The sequence below is a fragment of the Myxocyprinus asiaticus genome, chromosome 48, assembly GCF_019703515.2.
Source record: "Myxocyprinus asiaticus isolate MX2 ecotype Aquarium Trade chromosome 48, UBuf_Myxa_2, whole genome shotgun sequence".
Classification (NCBI taxonomy): Eukaryota; Metazoa; Chordata; class Actinopteri; order Cypriniformes; family Catostomidae; genus Myxocyprinus; species Myxocyprinus asiaticus.
In genome coordinates, this window is record NC_059391.1 from 4,951,373 (window position 1) to 4,967,429 (window position 16,057).

The window sequence follows — 16,057 nt, forward strand, 5'->3', positions numbered from 1 at the left end:
CATACTTCAGTGATTAAATAATATCAGCAGTTTACTCAGCATATGATATGTCCCACGGTGCCAGAGGAACTCACAGACATTTCCGGTAGCCTTGAGTGCTATCTGGTGGTGGTGGAGCAGACAGCGGGTTTTTAAACCACCAGTTGAGTCTTGCCCTTGCTGCTAAGCACTGAGGTGCTCGTCGATCCTTTCTTCATTTTGTGATGTTTTATCCTCTGGCCCTCCAGTGGTAATTCCAGTGTTTTTCAAAGTTTAAACATGCATACTATATTTCATTCAACAGCAATTTACTTGGTTAATAGTACCTTCAGAAATGATTCAAACAATAAATGATACTTTTAAAATATTCAAAAAGTACAGATAATTCTTATCCTTCCCTTTTAACTTGGTTGCGTTACCTCATGACACAGATAATGACCTGCTCCATACATACCTTCATCGTCCCCTTTCATTTACTTTATTAAACAACAAACATCGTTTTAAAAGAAATAATAACTTCAGGAAAGGGCATATGCCAAAATAATAAACATTACACCCTCTATCTTCCTGCCTACTCTATCCATTCTAAAGTACTACCTAATTTTGCATAAAAGAAAATACAATGAGTATGCTGACTCCTTTGCTATCCAAAAACAATACAAATTTGAAAATAAAGAGTCAAAAATAAAAGGCTCCCCTTCCCTACCACTTTTTTTCCCTACCAAGTTTTACATTATTTCGTCCAGTTCATCCAGTCCAGGACCTATGGGACACACGGTGGCCCCAATGTCAATTCCAGATGGCTTTACAGACACATTGATCATCTGTTTGGCTGCAGCACTGGCCAGCATTGATCTGAAGAGAGGCACAACACAACAAAACAACAACACAAAAATAACAATAGCTACAGCTATTATTATTCTCACTTTTTTAAGCCATTCTTTCCAGGATCCAAATAGCTTGTCAAACCAGTTTCCAATATGTTGGTCTCTTGCTGCATATTCAGCCACCTCTTCCCTTAGACCTTTCAGCTTCTTCACTGCTTCAGTAAATGATCCATCAGGAGCTGTATTATTTGGGATATAAGTGCAACAGTCAGCTCCAAACATTACACACACACACACACACACACACACACACACACACACACACACCTCCTTTTTCCGCCAACAGCCAATTTAGTCTATTTTGCCGTGTAAGTTTGCATGTAGCATCTAGCTGTTCTCCTAAGGCCTTCAATGCTTCATCAGTGTAATTAATGAATCTTTGCTGATTGTAATAAATGTAATTAATCCATTCTGTATTCTTATTAACTGGTATCCATACAAATATAGACTCAAAGCCTGATTTGACTTCATCTCTAGCTTTAATTTTATGTGGTATTCCTCTCGGTTGACCAATTGCATCTAAATATACATTAGGGTCTGGCTGGTATGCTCTCTTTGCTCTATATTCTTTATGTGCAATCTCTCTTGATCCTTTTGGAGTTTCAGATTTCTTTGGGTCCCATGTTAACATCGTTATTTCTTGCACTAGCCTTACTCTGGTACATATTCCTTTCCACCCTTTGTTTAATATAGCCCACAATCGTTTTCCTGCACAAATCCAAAAGTAGTCTGCTATTGCTACTGTTTGTTCCTCATATGTTTTTATCACAGGAGAGACCAAAGTTTGGTTTTCACAATCTACAAGGCATCCTTCCACAGATTTATCCATACATCTTGGGGCTTCTATTACTGTAAAACTGTCCTTCACTGTGGCTGTTGCCAATATCATTCTGTTAATTATAACCTTTTGCTTGATCATCATATATTTGTCCCAGTTGCACAGTTGCCTTGAAATTTTCCCACATTAGCCTCTCCAATGGATTTATTAAAACACTCATATTCAAGCCTGGGATTTATGACATATTTTAAAGGATTTTCTCTTTTTCTCGCATCTATTCGAATGTCTAAACGTTTACATTCATCTCCCCAAACTTCCTTACTGTAATATTCTTGAAATTCTGGATGCCCTAAGATTGCCAAACACTCGGCTGGGCAGAAGGATATTTTTTCTTTTAGCACAGTTTTGTGAGTAATATTGGGCACGATGCATATAATCATATTGGTTGGGCACTACTGTAAGCTTGATCAGAGGCGATGGTGAACATAACACGCAATTAGACATTCCTGATTGTTTTGCTGTATGCTCTGCCCACTTGATCCAATCATTATGGTATGCATTCTCCAGTAATCTTTCATTTTCCAATAATGGGTCTACTTCATAGTCTGTATCATTATAGATGTCATAGGAGGTCCCTAGTGGCAATTTTATAGACCTCTTTTTAATGGATTTATTTACTTGAGTACCTCACGTCGAATCAGTAGCATTATGGAGAACATTCGGGAGACCACTCAAGGGCTGAGAAGTCAGTTGTGAGAGACTGTATTTAGATATCCTGAATAGATTGCAGGTAATGCATAAACTCTGATGGAATCAGCTTTGATTTAAATATTGACATTATCTTTTCAACATGTTCCTTTCAAACAGCAAGGAAACGCGTAGACGAGGATGGGTTTCAAAACAACACATTCAGAGCACGATGGATTAGCAGTTCATTGCCTTAACCACTCAGCCACCTCATCATGTTTAGATGAATGTTTGGCTATTTTGTAGTCTAGCTAGATAGCTGTCCTGAATAGATTGCAGGTAATGCATAAACTCTGATGGAATTAGCTTTGATTAAAATATTGACATTATCTTTTCAAGATGTTCCTTTCAAACAGCAAGGAAACACGTTGAGGAGGATGGGTTTCAAAACCACACGTGCAGCGCAAAATGGATTTCAAAGCCACACAAGAGGAGCGCAACGGATTTGCAGTCCATCACCTAAACCGATTGGCCTCTTTTAGAAAGATGACTTGCTATTTTGTAGTCTAGTTAGATAGCTCTCTTGAAAAGGACACAGCTAATGCACAAACTCGACGAGGATGGGATTCGAACCCACGCGTGCAGAGCACAATGGATTAGCAGTCCATCGCCTTAACCACTCGGCCACCTCATCATGTTTGAGCAAGTTCCTTGCTCTTTTGTAGAGTAGTTAGCTTTCCTGAAAAGATTGGCGTTAAGCTATGAACTCTGATGGAATTAGCTTTGATTTAAATATTGACATTATCTTTTCAACATGTTCCTTTCAAACAGCAAGGAAACATGTTGACGAGGATGGGTTTCAAAACAACACATGCCGAGCACAATGGATTAGCAGTTCATCACCTTAACCACTCAGCCACCTTGTCATCTTTAGTTAGATGGCTTGCTATTTTGTAGTGCAGTTAGAAAGCTTTCTTGAAAAGATTGGAGGTGAGCTATAAACTCTGATGGAATTAGCTTTGATTTAAATACTGACATTATCTTTTCAACATGTGGCTTGCAGACACCAAAGGAGTGCGTCAACAAGGATTTGTTTCAAACCCACATGAGCAGAGCACAATGGATTAGCAAACTTTCGCTTTACCACTCGGCCACCTCTTCGTGTTTAGATGATTTTCTTGCTATTTTGTGATGTAGTTAGATAGCTTTTCTGAATAGATTAAAGGTAAAGCATAACTTCTGATGTAATTACCTGTGTGTCTATTAGCAAACTATCGCCTTAACCACCTCATCATGTTTTGGTTAGTTTTTTTTTTTTTTTTTTTGGCTATTTTGTGGTGTTTTTTTAATAGATTGCAGGTAAGGCATAAACTCTGATGGAATTAGCTTTGATTTAAATATTGACATTATCTTTTCAACATGTTGCTTTCAGACACCAAAGGAGTGCGTCAATGAGGATCGGTATCGAACACACACGTGCAGGGTACAGTGGATTAGCAAACTATTGCCTTAACCACTCGGCCACTGTCGTTTAATATTGAAGTCTCTTTCCCTCTATGCAAGAAAACTCTCGAAGTCAGGAGTTCCAGATGTCAACGGTTAGGCTTTATTGAGCAAAACAACAAAACCTGAGATGCCAGCTGTCCATCTGACTCTCTCATTCCAAACTTTCATCTTTATACACTTCTGTTATCATGAAGTACCTCATAAGCACACCTCTCTTGTCATTTTAGCCAATGGTCGTGCTTTTCCACTTTTTCTGTCCGCCACCATTATTTCACAGACCCTCCAGCTTCTTTTTAATGGTGGCATTCTGGCAGTCAGTCTATTTTTATAAAAAGAACTTTTAAATTCATTTATTATGAAAGTATACATTTTATGTAAACATAATAGAGTAGTTTAAGTGTAATAACTTGACTGCTGGCTGTGCCATCCAGTGCTTGAGGAATGCTTTCTCTGCTTTGTACCATTGTGTTTGTCACAGCTGAGTGCACGTCACAGCATAAGCACTTAGGCCTAACAGCCTCCTATTCTTTTTCCTGGATTACATAATGCCCAGACTATTCTACATAAGTACCTTTTCTATGTTTGATATATAAAAATATACTATATATTCCTCCCTTTGAGACTTCTCAAAGTCTCACCTCTATTGCCCTTACCCAGAATGCAACCTCACAAGTCGGTATCCTTCATTCCTGCCAAGTGACCAATGTAGGTCACACATTCTTCTAACAATGACTTCTCTTATGGATCTGCACTCCGGAGGAGAAATAAGACCAAACATCTGCCCCCACATTTGGCTAGGAGGAAGTAAAAGATCTCATCTCCCTAACTAAATCTTTCTTGGGGGTAACACAAATCATCAACAAATCGACTTCCTGTATAAAAGCCTGTGTGTGCAGATTTAGCCTTGCATTATGTAGAGTACATCAGTGATATGACTTATTTCAGTAGGTTAACATACTTCAGTGATTAAATAATATCAGCAGTTTACTCAGCATATGATATGTCCCACGGTGCCAGAGGAACTCACAGACATTTCCGGTAGCCTTGAGTGCTATCTGGTGGTGGTGGAGCAGACAGCGGGTTTTTAAACCACCAGTTGAGTCTTGCCCTTGCTGCTAAGCACTGAGGTGCTCGTCGATCCTTTCTTCATTTTGTGATGTTTTATCCTCTGGCCCTCCAGTGGTAATTCCAGTGTTTTTCAAAGTTTAAACATGCATACTATATTTCATTCAACAGCAATTTACTTGGTTAATAGTACCTTCAGAAATGATTCAAACAATAAATGATACTTTTAAAATATTCAAAAAGTACAGATAATTCTTATCCTTCCCTTTTAACTTGGTTGCGTTACCTCATGACACAGATAATGACCTGCTCCATACATACCTTCATCGTCCCCTTTCATTTACTTTATTAAACAACAAACATCGTTTTAAAAGAAATAATAACTTCAGGAAAGGGCATATGCCAAAATAATAAACATTACACCCTCTATCTTCCTGCCTACTCTATCCATTCTAAAGTACTACCTAATTTTGCATAAAAGAAAATACAATGAGTATGCTGACTCCTTTGCTATCCAAAAACAATACAAATTTGAAAATAAAGAGTCAAAAATAAAAGGCTCCCCTTCCCTACCACTTTTTTTCCCTACCAAGTTTTACATTATTTCGTCCAGTTCATCCAGTCCAGGACCTATGGGACACACGGTGGCCCCAATGTCAATTCCAGATGGCTTTACAGACACATTGATCATCTGTTTGGCTGCAGCACTGGCCAGCATTGATCTGAAGAGAGGCACAACACAACAAAACAACAACACAAAAATAACAATAGCTACAGCTATTATTATTCTCACTTTTTTAAGCCATTCTTTCCAGGATCCAAATAGCTTGTCAAACCAGTTTCCAATATGTTGGTCTCTTGCTGCATATTCAGCCACCTCTTCCCTTAGACCTTTCAGCTTCTTCACTGCTTCAGTAAATGATCCATCAGGAGCTGTATTATTTGGGATATAAGTGCAACAGTCAGCTCCAAACATTACACACACACACACACACACACACACACACACACACACACACACCTCCTTTTTCCGCCAACAGCCAATTTAGTCTATTTTGCCGTGTAAGTTTGCATGTAGCATCTAGCTGTTCTCCTAAGGCCTTCAATGCTTCATCAGTGTAATTAATGAATCTTTGCTGATTGTAATAAATGTAATTAATCCATTCTGTATTCTTATTAACTGGTATCCATACAAATATAGACTCAAAGCCTGATTTGACTTCATCTCTAGCTTTAATTTTATGTGGTATTCCTCTCGGTTGACCAATTGCATCTAAATATACATTAGGGTCTGGCTGGTATGCTCTCTTTGCTCTATATTCTTTATGTGCAATCTCTCTTGATCCTTTTGGAGTTTCAGATTTCTTTGGGTCCCATGTTAACATCGTTATTTCTTGCACTAGCCTTACTCTGGTACATATTCCTTTCCACCCTTTGTTTAATATAGCCCACAATCGTTTTCCTGCACAAATCCAAAAGTAGTCTGCTATTGCTACTGTTTGTTCCTCATATGTTTTTATCACAGGAGAGACCAAAGTTTGGTTTTCACAATCTACAAGGCATCCTTCCACAGATTTATCCATACATCTTGGGGCTTCTATTACTGTAAAACTGTCCTTCACTGTGGCTGTTGCCAATATCATTCTGTTAATTATAACCTTTTGCTTGATCATCATATATTTGTCCCAGTTGCACAGTTGCCTTGAAATTTTCCCACATTAGCCTCTCCAATGGATTTATTAAAACACTCATATTCAAGCCTGGGATTTATGACATATTTTAAAGGATTTTCTCTTTTTCTCGCATCTATTCGAATGTCTAAACGTTTACATTCATCTCCCCAAACTTCCTTACTGTAATATTCTTGAAATTCTGGATGCCCTAAGATTGCCAAACACTCGGCTGGGCAGAAGGATATTTTTTCTTTTAGCACAGTTTTGTGAGTAATATTGGGCACGATGCATATAATCATATTGGTTGGGCACTACTGTAAGCTTGATCAGAGGCGATGGTGAACATAACACGCAATTAGACATTCCTGATTGTTTTGCTGTATGCTCTGCCCACTTGATCCAATCATTATGGTATGCATTCTCCAGTAATCTTTCATTTTCCAATAATGGGTCTACTTCATAGTCTGTATCATTATAGATGTCATAGGAGGTCCCTAGTGGCAATTTTATAGACCTCTTTTTAATGGATTTATTTACTTGAGTACCTCACGTCGAATCAGTAGCATTATGGAGAACATTCGGGAGACCACTCAAGGGCTGAGAAGTCAGTTGTGAGAGACTGTATTTAGATATCCTGAATAGATTGCAGGTAATGCATAAACTCTGATGGAATCAGCTTTGATTTAAATATTGACATTATCTTTTCAACATGTTCCTTTCAAACAGCAAGGAAACGCGTAGACGAGGATGGGTTTCAAAACAACACATTCAGAGCACGATGGATTAGCAGTTCATTGCCTTAACCACTCAGCCACCTCATCATGTTTAGATGAATGTTTGGCTATTTTGTAGTCTAGCTAGATAGCTGTCCTGAATAGATTGCAGGTAATGCATAAACTCTGATGGAATTAGCTTTGATTAAAATATTGACATTATCTTTTCAAGATGTTCCTTTCAAACAGCAAGGAAACACGTTGAGGAGGATGGGTTTCAAAACCACACGTGCAGCGCAAAATGGATTTCAAAGCCACACAAGAGGAGCGCAACGGATTTGCAGTCCATCACCTAAACCGATTGGCCTCTTTTAGAAAGATGACTTGCTATTTTGTAGTCTAGTTAGATAGCTCTCTTGAAAAGGACACAGCTAATGCACAAACTCGACGAGGATGGGATTCGAACCCACGCGTGCAGAGCACAATGGATTAGCAGTCCATCGCCTTAACCACTCGGCCACCTCATCATGTTTGAGCAAGTTCCTTGCTCTTTTGTAGAGTAGTTAGCTTTCCTGAAAAGATTGGCGTTAAGCTATGAACTCTGATGGAATTAGCTTTGATTTAAATATTGACATTATCTTTTCAACATGTTCCTTTCAAACAGCAAGGAAACATGTTGACGAGGATGGGTTTCAAAACAACACATGCCGAGCACAATGGATTAGCAGTTCATCACCTTAACCACTCAGCCACCTTGTCGTCTTTAGTTAGATGGCTTGCTATTTTGTAGTGCAGTTAGAAAGCTTTCTTGAAAAGATTGGAGGTGAGCTATAAACTCTGATGGAATTAGCTTTGATTTAAATACTGACATTATCTTTTCAACATGTGGCTTGCAGACACCAAAGGAGTGCGTCAACAAGGATTTGTTTCAAACCCACATGAGCAGAGCACAATGGATTAGCAAACTTTCGCTTTACCACTCGGCCACCTCTTCGTGTTTAGATGATTTTCTTGCTATTTTGTGATGTAGTTAGATAGCTTTTCTGAATAGATTAAAGGTAAAGCATAACTTCTGATGTAATTACCTGTGTGTCTATTAGCAAACTATCGCCTTAACCACCTCATCATGTTTTGGTTAGTTTTTTTTTTTTTTTTTTGGCTATTTTGTGGTGTTTTTTTAATAGATTGCAGGTAAGGCATAAACTCTGATGGAATTAGCTTTGATTTAAATATTGACATTATCTTTTCAACATGTTGCTTTCAGACACCAAAGGAGTGCGTCAATGAGGATCGGTATCGAACACACACGTGCAGAGTACAGTGGATTAGCAAACTATTGCCTTAACCACTCGGCCACTGTCGTTTAATATTGAAGTCTCTTTCCCTCTATGCAAGAAAACTCTCGAAGTCAGGAGTTCCAGATGTCAACGGTTAGGCTTTATTGAGCTAAACAACAAAACCTGAGATGCCAGCTGTCCATCTGACTCTCTCATTCCAAACTTTCATCTTTATACACTTCTGTTATCATGAAGTACCTCATAAGCACACCTCTCTTGTCATTTTAGCCAATGGTCGTGCTTTTCCACTTTTTCTGTCCGCCACCATTATTTCACAGACCCTCCAGCTTCTTTTTAATGGTGGCATTCTGGCAGTCAGTCTATTTTTATAAAAAGAACTTTTAAATTCATTTATTATGAAAGTATACATTTTATGTAAACATAATAGAGTAGTTTAAGCGTAATAACTTGACTGCTGGCTGTGCCATCCAGTGCTTGAGGAATGCTTTCTCTGCTTTGTACCATTGTGTTTGTCACAGCTGAGTGCACGTCACAGCATAAGCACTTAGGCCTAACAGCCTCCTATTCTTTTTCCTGGATTACATAATGCCCAGACTATTCTACATAAGTACCTTTTCTATGTTTGATATATAAAAATATACTATATATTCCTCCCTTTGAGACTTCTCAAAGTCTCACCTCTATTGCCCTTACCCAGAATGCAACCTCACAAGTCGGTATCCTTCATTCCTGCCAAGTGACCAATGTAGGTCACACATTCTTCTAACAATGACTTCTCTTATGGATCTGCACTCCGGAGGAGAAATAAGACCAAACATCTGCCCCCACATTTGGCTAGGAGGAAGTAAAAGATCTCATCTCCCTAACTAAATCTTTCTTGGGGGTAACACAAATCATCAACAAATCGACTTCCTGTATAAAAGCCTGTGTGTGCAGATTTAGCCTTGCATTATGTAGAGTACATCAGTGATATGACTTATTTCAGTAGGTTAACATACTTCAGTGATTAAATAATATCAGCAGTTTACTCAGCATATGATATGTCCCACGGTGCCAGAGGAACTCACAGACATTTCCGGTAGCCTTGAGTGCTATCTGGTGGTGGTGGAGCAGACAGCGGGTTTTTAAACCACCAGTTGAGTCTTGCCCTTGCTGCTAAGCACTGAGGTGCTCGTCGATCCTTTCTTCATTTTGTGATGTTTTATCCTCTGGCCCTCCAGTGGTAATTCCAGTGTTTTTCAAAGTTTAAACATGCATACTATATTTCATTCAACAGCAATTTACTTGGTTAATAGTACCTTCAGAAATGATTCAAACAATAAATGATACTTTTAAAATATTCAAAAAGTACAGATAATTCTTATCCTTCCCTTTTAACTTGGTTGCGTTACCTCATGACACAGATAATGACCTGCTCCATACATACCTTCATCGTCCCCTTTCATTTACTTTATTAAACAACAAACATCGTTTTAAAAGAAATAATAACTTCAGGAAAGGGCATATGCCAAAATAATAAACATTACACCCTCTATCTTCCTGCCTACTCTATCCATTCTAAAGTACTACCTAATTTTGCATAAAAGAAAATACAATGAGTATGCTGACTCCTTTGCTATCCAAAAACAATACAAATTTGAAAATAAAGAGTCAAAAATAAAAGGCTCCCCTTCCCTACCACTTTTTTTCCCTACCAAGTTTTACATTATTTCGTCCAGTTCATCCAGTCCAGGACCTATGGGACACACGGTGGCCCCAATGTCAATTCCAGATGGCTTTACAGACACATTGATCATCTGTTTGGCTGCAGCACTGGCCAGCATTGATCTGAAGAGAGGCACAACACAACAAAACAACAACACAAAAATAACAATAGCTACAGCTATTATTATTCTCACTTTTTTAAGCCATTCTTTCCAGGATCCAAATAGCTTGTCAAACCAGTTTCCAATATGTTGGTCTCTTGCTGCATATTCAGCCACCTCTTCCCTTAGACCTTTCAGCTTCTTCACTGCTTCAGTAAATGATCCATCAGGAGCTGTATTATTTGGGATATAAGTGCAACAGTCAGCTCCAAACATTACACACACACACACACACACACACACACACACACACACACACACCTCCTTTTTCCGCCAACAGCCAATTTAGTCTATTTTGCCGTGTAAGTTTGCATGTAGCATCTAGCTGTTCTCCTAAGGCCTTCAATGCTTCATCAGTGTAATTAATGAATCTTTGCTGATTGTAATAAATGTAATTAATCCATTCTGTATTCTTATTAACTGGTATCCATACAAATATAGACTCAAAGCCTGATTTGACTTCATCTCTAGCTTTAATTTTATGTGGTATTCCTCTCGGTTGACCAATTGCATCTAAATATACATTAGGGTCTGGCTGGTATGCTCTCTTTGCTCTATATTCTTTATGTGCAATCTCTCTTGATCCTTTTGGAGTTTCAGATTTCTTTGGGTCCCATGTTAACATCGTTATTTCTTGCACTAGCCTTACTCTGGTACATATTCCTTTCCACCCTTTGTTTAATATAGCCCACAATCGTTTTCCTGCACAAATCCAAAAGTAGTCTGCTATTGCTACTGTTTGTTCCTCATATGTTTTTATCACAGGAGAGACCAAAGTTTGGTTTTCACAATCTACAAGGCATCCTTCCACAGATTTATCCATACATCTTGGGGCTTCTATTACTGTAAAACTGTCCTTCACTGTGGCTGTTGCCAATATCATTCTGTTAATTATAACCTTTTGCTTGATCATCATATATTTGTCCCAGTTGCACAGTTGCCTTGAAATTTTCCCACATTAGCCTCTCCAATGGATTTATTAAAACACTCATATTCAAGCCTGGGATTTATGACATATTTTAAAGGATTTTCTCTTTTTCTCGCATCTATTCGAATGTCTAAACGTTTACATTCATCTCCCCAAACTTCCTTACTGTAATATTCTTGAAATTCTGGATGCCCTAAGATTGCCAAACACTCGGCTGGGCAGAAGGATATTTTTTCTTTTAGCACAGTTTTGTGAGTAATATTGGGCACGATGCATATAATCATATTGGTTGGGCACTACTGTAAGCTTGATCAGAGGCGATGGTGAACATAACACGCAATTAGACATTCCTGATTGTTTTGCTGTATGCTCTGCCCACTTGATCCAATCATTATGGTATGCATTCTCCAGTAATCTTTCATTTTCCAATAATGGGTCTACTTCATAGTCTGTATCATTATAGATGTCATAGGAGGTCCCTAGTGGCAATTTTATAGACCTCTTTTTAATGGATTTATTTACTTGAGTACCTCACGTCGAATCAGTAGCATTATGGAGAACATTCGGGAGACCACTCAAGGGCTGAGAAGTCAGTTGTGAGAGACTGTATTTAGATATCCTGAATAGATTGCAGGTAATGCATAAACTCTGATGGAATCAGCTTTGATTTAAATATTGACATTATCTTTTCAACATGTTCCTTTCAAACAGCAAGGAAACGCGTAGACGAGGATGGGTTTCAAAACAACACATTCAGAGCACGATGGATTAGCAGTTCATTGCCTTAACCACTCAGCCACCTCATCATGTTTAGATGAATGTTTGGCTATTTTGTAGTCTAGCTAGATAGCTTTCCTGAATAGATTGCAGGTAATGCATAAACTCTGATGGAATTAGCTTTGATTAAAATATTGACATTATCTTTTCAAGATGTTCCTTTCAAACAGCAAGGAAACACGTTGAGGAGGATGGGTTTCAAAACCACACGTGCAGCGCAAAATGGATTTCAAAGCCACACAAGAGGAGCGCAACGGATTTGCAGTCCATCACCTAAACCGATTGGCCTCTTTTAGAAAGATGACTTGCTATTTTGTAGTCTAGTTAGATAGCTCTCTTGAAAAGGACACAGCTAATGCACAAACTCGACGAGGATGGGATTCGAACCCACGCGTGCAGAGCACAATGGATTAGCAGTCCATCGCCTTAACCACTCGGCCACCTCATCATGTTTGAGCAAGTTCCTTGCTCTTTTGTAGAGTAGTTAGCTTTCCTGAAAAGATTGGCGTTAAGCTATGAACTCTGATGGAATTAGCTTTGATTTAAATATTGACATTATCTTTTCAACATGTTCCTTTCAAACAGCAAGGAAACATGTTGACGAGGATGGGTTTCAAAACAACACATGCCGAGCACAATGGATTAGCAGTTCATCACCTTAACCACTCAGCCACCTTGTCATCTTTAGTTAGATGGCTTGCTATTTTGTAGTGCAGTTAGAAAGCTTTCTTGAAAAGATTGGAGGTGAGCTATAAACTCTGATGGAATTAGCTTTGATTTAAATACTGACATTATCTTTTCAACATGTGGCTTGCAGACACCAAAGGAGTGCGTCAACAAGGATTTGTTTCAAACCCACATGAGCAGAGCACAATGGATTAGCAAACTTTCGCTTTACCACTCGGCCACCTCTTCGTGTTTAGATGATTTTCTTGCTATTTTGTGATGTAGTTAGATAGCTTTTCTGAATAGATTAAAGGTAAAGCATAACTTCTGATGTAATTACCTGTGTGTCTATTAGCAAACTATCGCCTTAACCACCTCATCATGTTTTGGTTAGTTTTTTTTTTTTTTTTTTTGGCTATTTTGTGGTGTTTTTTTAATAGATTGCAGGTAAGGCATAAACTCTGATGGAATTAGCTTTGATTTAAATATTGACATTATCTTTTCAACATGTTGCTTTCAGACACCAAAGGAGTGCGTCAATGAGGATCGGTATCGAACACACACGTGCAGGGTACAGTGGATTAGCAAACTATTGCCTTAACCACTCGGCCACTGTCGTTTAATATTGAAGTCTCTTTCCCTCTATGCAAGAAAACTCTCGAAGTCAGGAGTTCCAGATGTCAACGGTTAGGCTTTATTGAGCAAAACAACAAAACCTGAGATGCCAGCTGTCCATCTGACTCTCTCATTCCAAACTTTCATCTTTATACACTTCTGTTATCATGAAGTACCTCATAAGCACACCTCTCTTGTCATTTTAGCCAATGGTCGTGCTTTTCCACTTTTTCTGTCCGCCACCATTATTTCACAGACCCTCCAGCTTCTTTTTAATGGTGGCATTCTGGCAGTCAGTCTATTTTTATAAAAAGAACTTTTAAATTCATTTATTATGAAAGTATACATTTTATGTAAACATAATAGAGTAGTTTAAGCGTAATAACTTGACTGCTGGCTGTGCCATCCAGTGCTTGAGGAATGCTTTCTCTGCTTTGTACCATTGTGTTTGTCACAGCTGAGTGCACGTCACAGCATAAGCACTTAGGCCTAACAGCCTCCTATTCTTTTTCCTGGATTACATAATGGCCAGACTATTCTACATAAGTACCTTTTCTATGTTTGATATATAAAAATATACTATATATTCCTCCCTTTGAGACTTCTCAAAGTCTCACCTCTATTGCCCTTACCCAGAATGCAACCTCACAAGTCGGTATCCTTCATTCCTGCCAAGTGACCAATGTAGGTCACACATTCTTCTAACAATGACTTCTCTTATGGATCTGCACTCCGGAGGAGAAATAAGACCAAACATCTGCCCCCACATTTGGCTAGGAGGAAGTAAAAGATCTCATCTCCCTAACTAAATCTTTCTTGGGGGTAACACAAATCATCAACAAATCGACTTCCTGTATAAAAGCCTGTGTGTGCAGATTTAGCCTTGCATTATGTAGAGTACATCAGTGATATGACTTATTTCAGTAGGTTAACATACTTCAGTGATTAAATAATATCAGCAGTTTACTCAGCATATGATATGTCCCACGGTGCCAGAGGAACTCACAGACATTTCCGGTAGCCTTGAGTGCTATCTGGTGGTGGTGGAGCAGACAGCGGGTTTTTAAACCACCAGTTGAGTCTTGCCCTTGCTGCTAAGCACTGAGGTGCTCGTCGATCCTTTCTTCATTTTGTGATGTTTTATCCTCTGGCCCTCCAGTGGTAATTCCAGTGTTTTTCAAAGTTTAAACATGCATACTATATTTCATTCAACAGCAATTTACTTGGTTAATAGTACCTTCAGAAATGATTCAAACAATAAATGATACTTTTAAAATATTCAAAAAGTACAGATAATTCTTATCCTTCCCTTTTAACTTGGTTGCGTTACCTCATGACACAGATAATGACCTGCTCCATACATACCTTCATCGTCCCCTTTCATTTACTTTATTAAACAACAAACATCGTTTTAAAAGAAATAATAACTTCAGGAAAGGGCATATGCCAAAATAATAAACATTACACCCTCTATCTTCCTGCCTACTCTATCCATTCTAAAGTACTACCTAATTTTGCATAAAAGAAAATACAATGAGTATGCTGACTCCTTTGCTATCCAAAAACAATACAAATTTGAAAATAAAGAGTCAAAAATAAAAGGCTCCCCTTCCCTACCACTTTTTTTCCCTACCAAGTTTTACATTATTTCGTCCAGTTCATCCAGTCCAGGACCTATGGGACACACGGTGGCCCCAATGTCAATTCCAGATGGCTTTACAGACACATTGATCATCTGTTTGGCTGCAGCACTGGCCAGCATTGATCTGAAGAGAGGCACAACACAACAAAACAACAACACAAAAATAACAATAGCTACAGCTATTATTATTCTCACTTTTTTAAGCCATTCTTTCCAGGATCCAAATAGCTTGTCAAACCAGTTTCCAATATGTTGGTCTCTTGCTGCATATTCAGCCACCTCTTCCCTTAGACCTTTCAGCTTCTTCACTGCTTCAGTAAATGATCCATCAGGAGCTGTATTATTTGGGATATAAGTGCAACAGTCAGCTCCAAACATTACACACACACACACACACACACACACACACACACACCTCCTTTTTCCGCCAACAGCCAATTTAGTCTATTTTGCCGTGTAAGTTTGCATGTAGCATCTAGCTGTTCTCCTAAGGCCTTCAATGCTTCATCAGTGTAATTAATGAATCTTTGCTGATTGTAATAAATGTAATTAATCCATTCTGTATTCTTATTAACTGGTATCCATACAAATATAGACTCAAAGCCTGATTTGACTTCATCTCTAGCTTTAATTTTATGTGGTATTCCTCTCGGTTGACCAATTGCATCTAAATATACATTAGGGTCTGGCTGGTATGCTCTCTTTGCTCTATATTCTTTATGTGCAATCTCTCTTGATCCTTTTGGAGTTTCAGATTTCTTTGGGTCCCATGTTAACATCGTTATTTCTTGCACTAGCCTTACTCTGGTACATATTCCTTTCCACCCTTTGTTTAATATAGCCCACAATCGTTTTCCTGCACAAATCCAAAAGTAGTCTGCTATTGCTACTGTTTGTTCCTCATATGTTTTTATCACAGGAGAGACCAAAGTTTGGTTTTCACAATCTACAAGGCATCCTTCCACAGATTTATCCATA

At 38.5% G+C, this 16,057-nt stretch overlaps 3 non-coding genes across 3 annotated transcripts; all 3 read right to left on the reverse strand.

The window, feature by feature from the left end:
* Positions 1-2,943: 2,943 nt before the first annotated feature.
* On the reverse strand, positions 2,944-3,025 carry trnas-gcu (transfer RNA serine (anticodon GCU)). The gene has a single exon. It is a non-coding gene; the product is annotated as a tRNA-Ser (tRNA).
* A 4,708-nt stretch (positions 3,026-7,733) lies between these two features.
* trnas-gcu (transfer RNA serine (anticodon GCU)) lies at positions 7,734-7,815 on the reverse strand. The gene has a single exon. It is a non-coding gene; the product is annotated as a tRNA-Ser (tRNA).
* A 4,707-nt stretch (positions 7,816-12,522) lies between these two features.
* On the reverse strand, positions 12,523-12,604 carry trnas-gcu (transfer RNA serine (anticodon GCU)). Its single transcript has one exon. It is a non-coding gene; the product is annotated as a tRNA-Ser (tRNA).
* Positions 12,605-16,057: the final 3,453 nt, after the last annotated feature.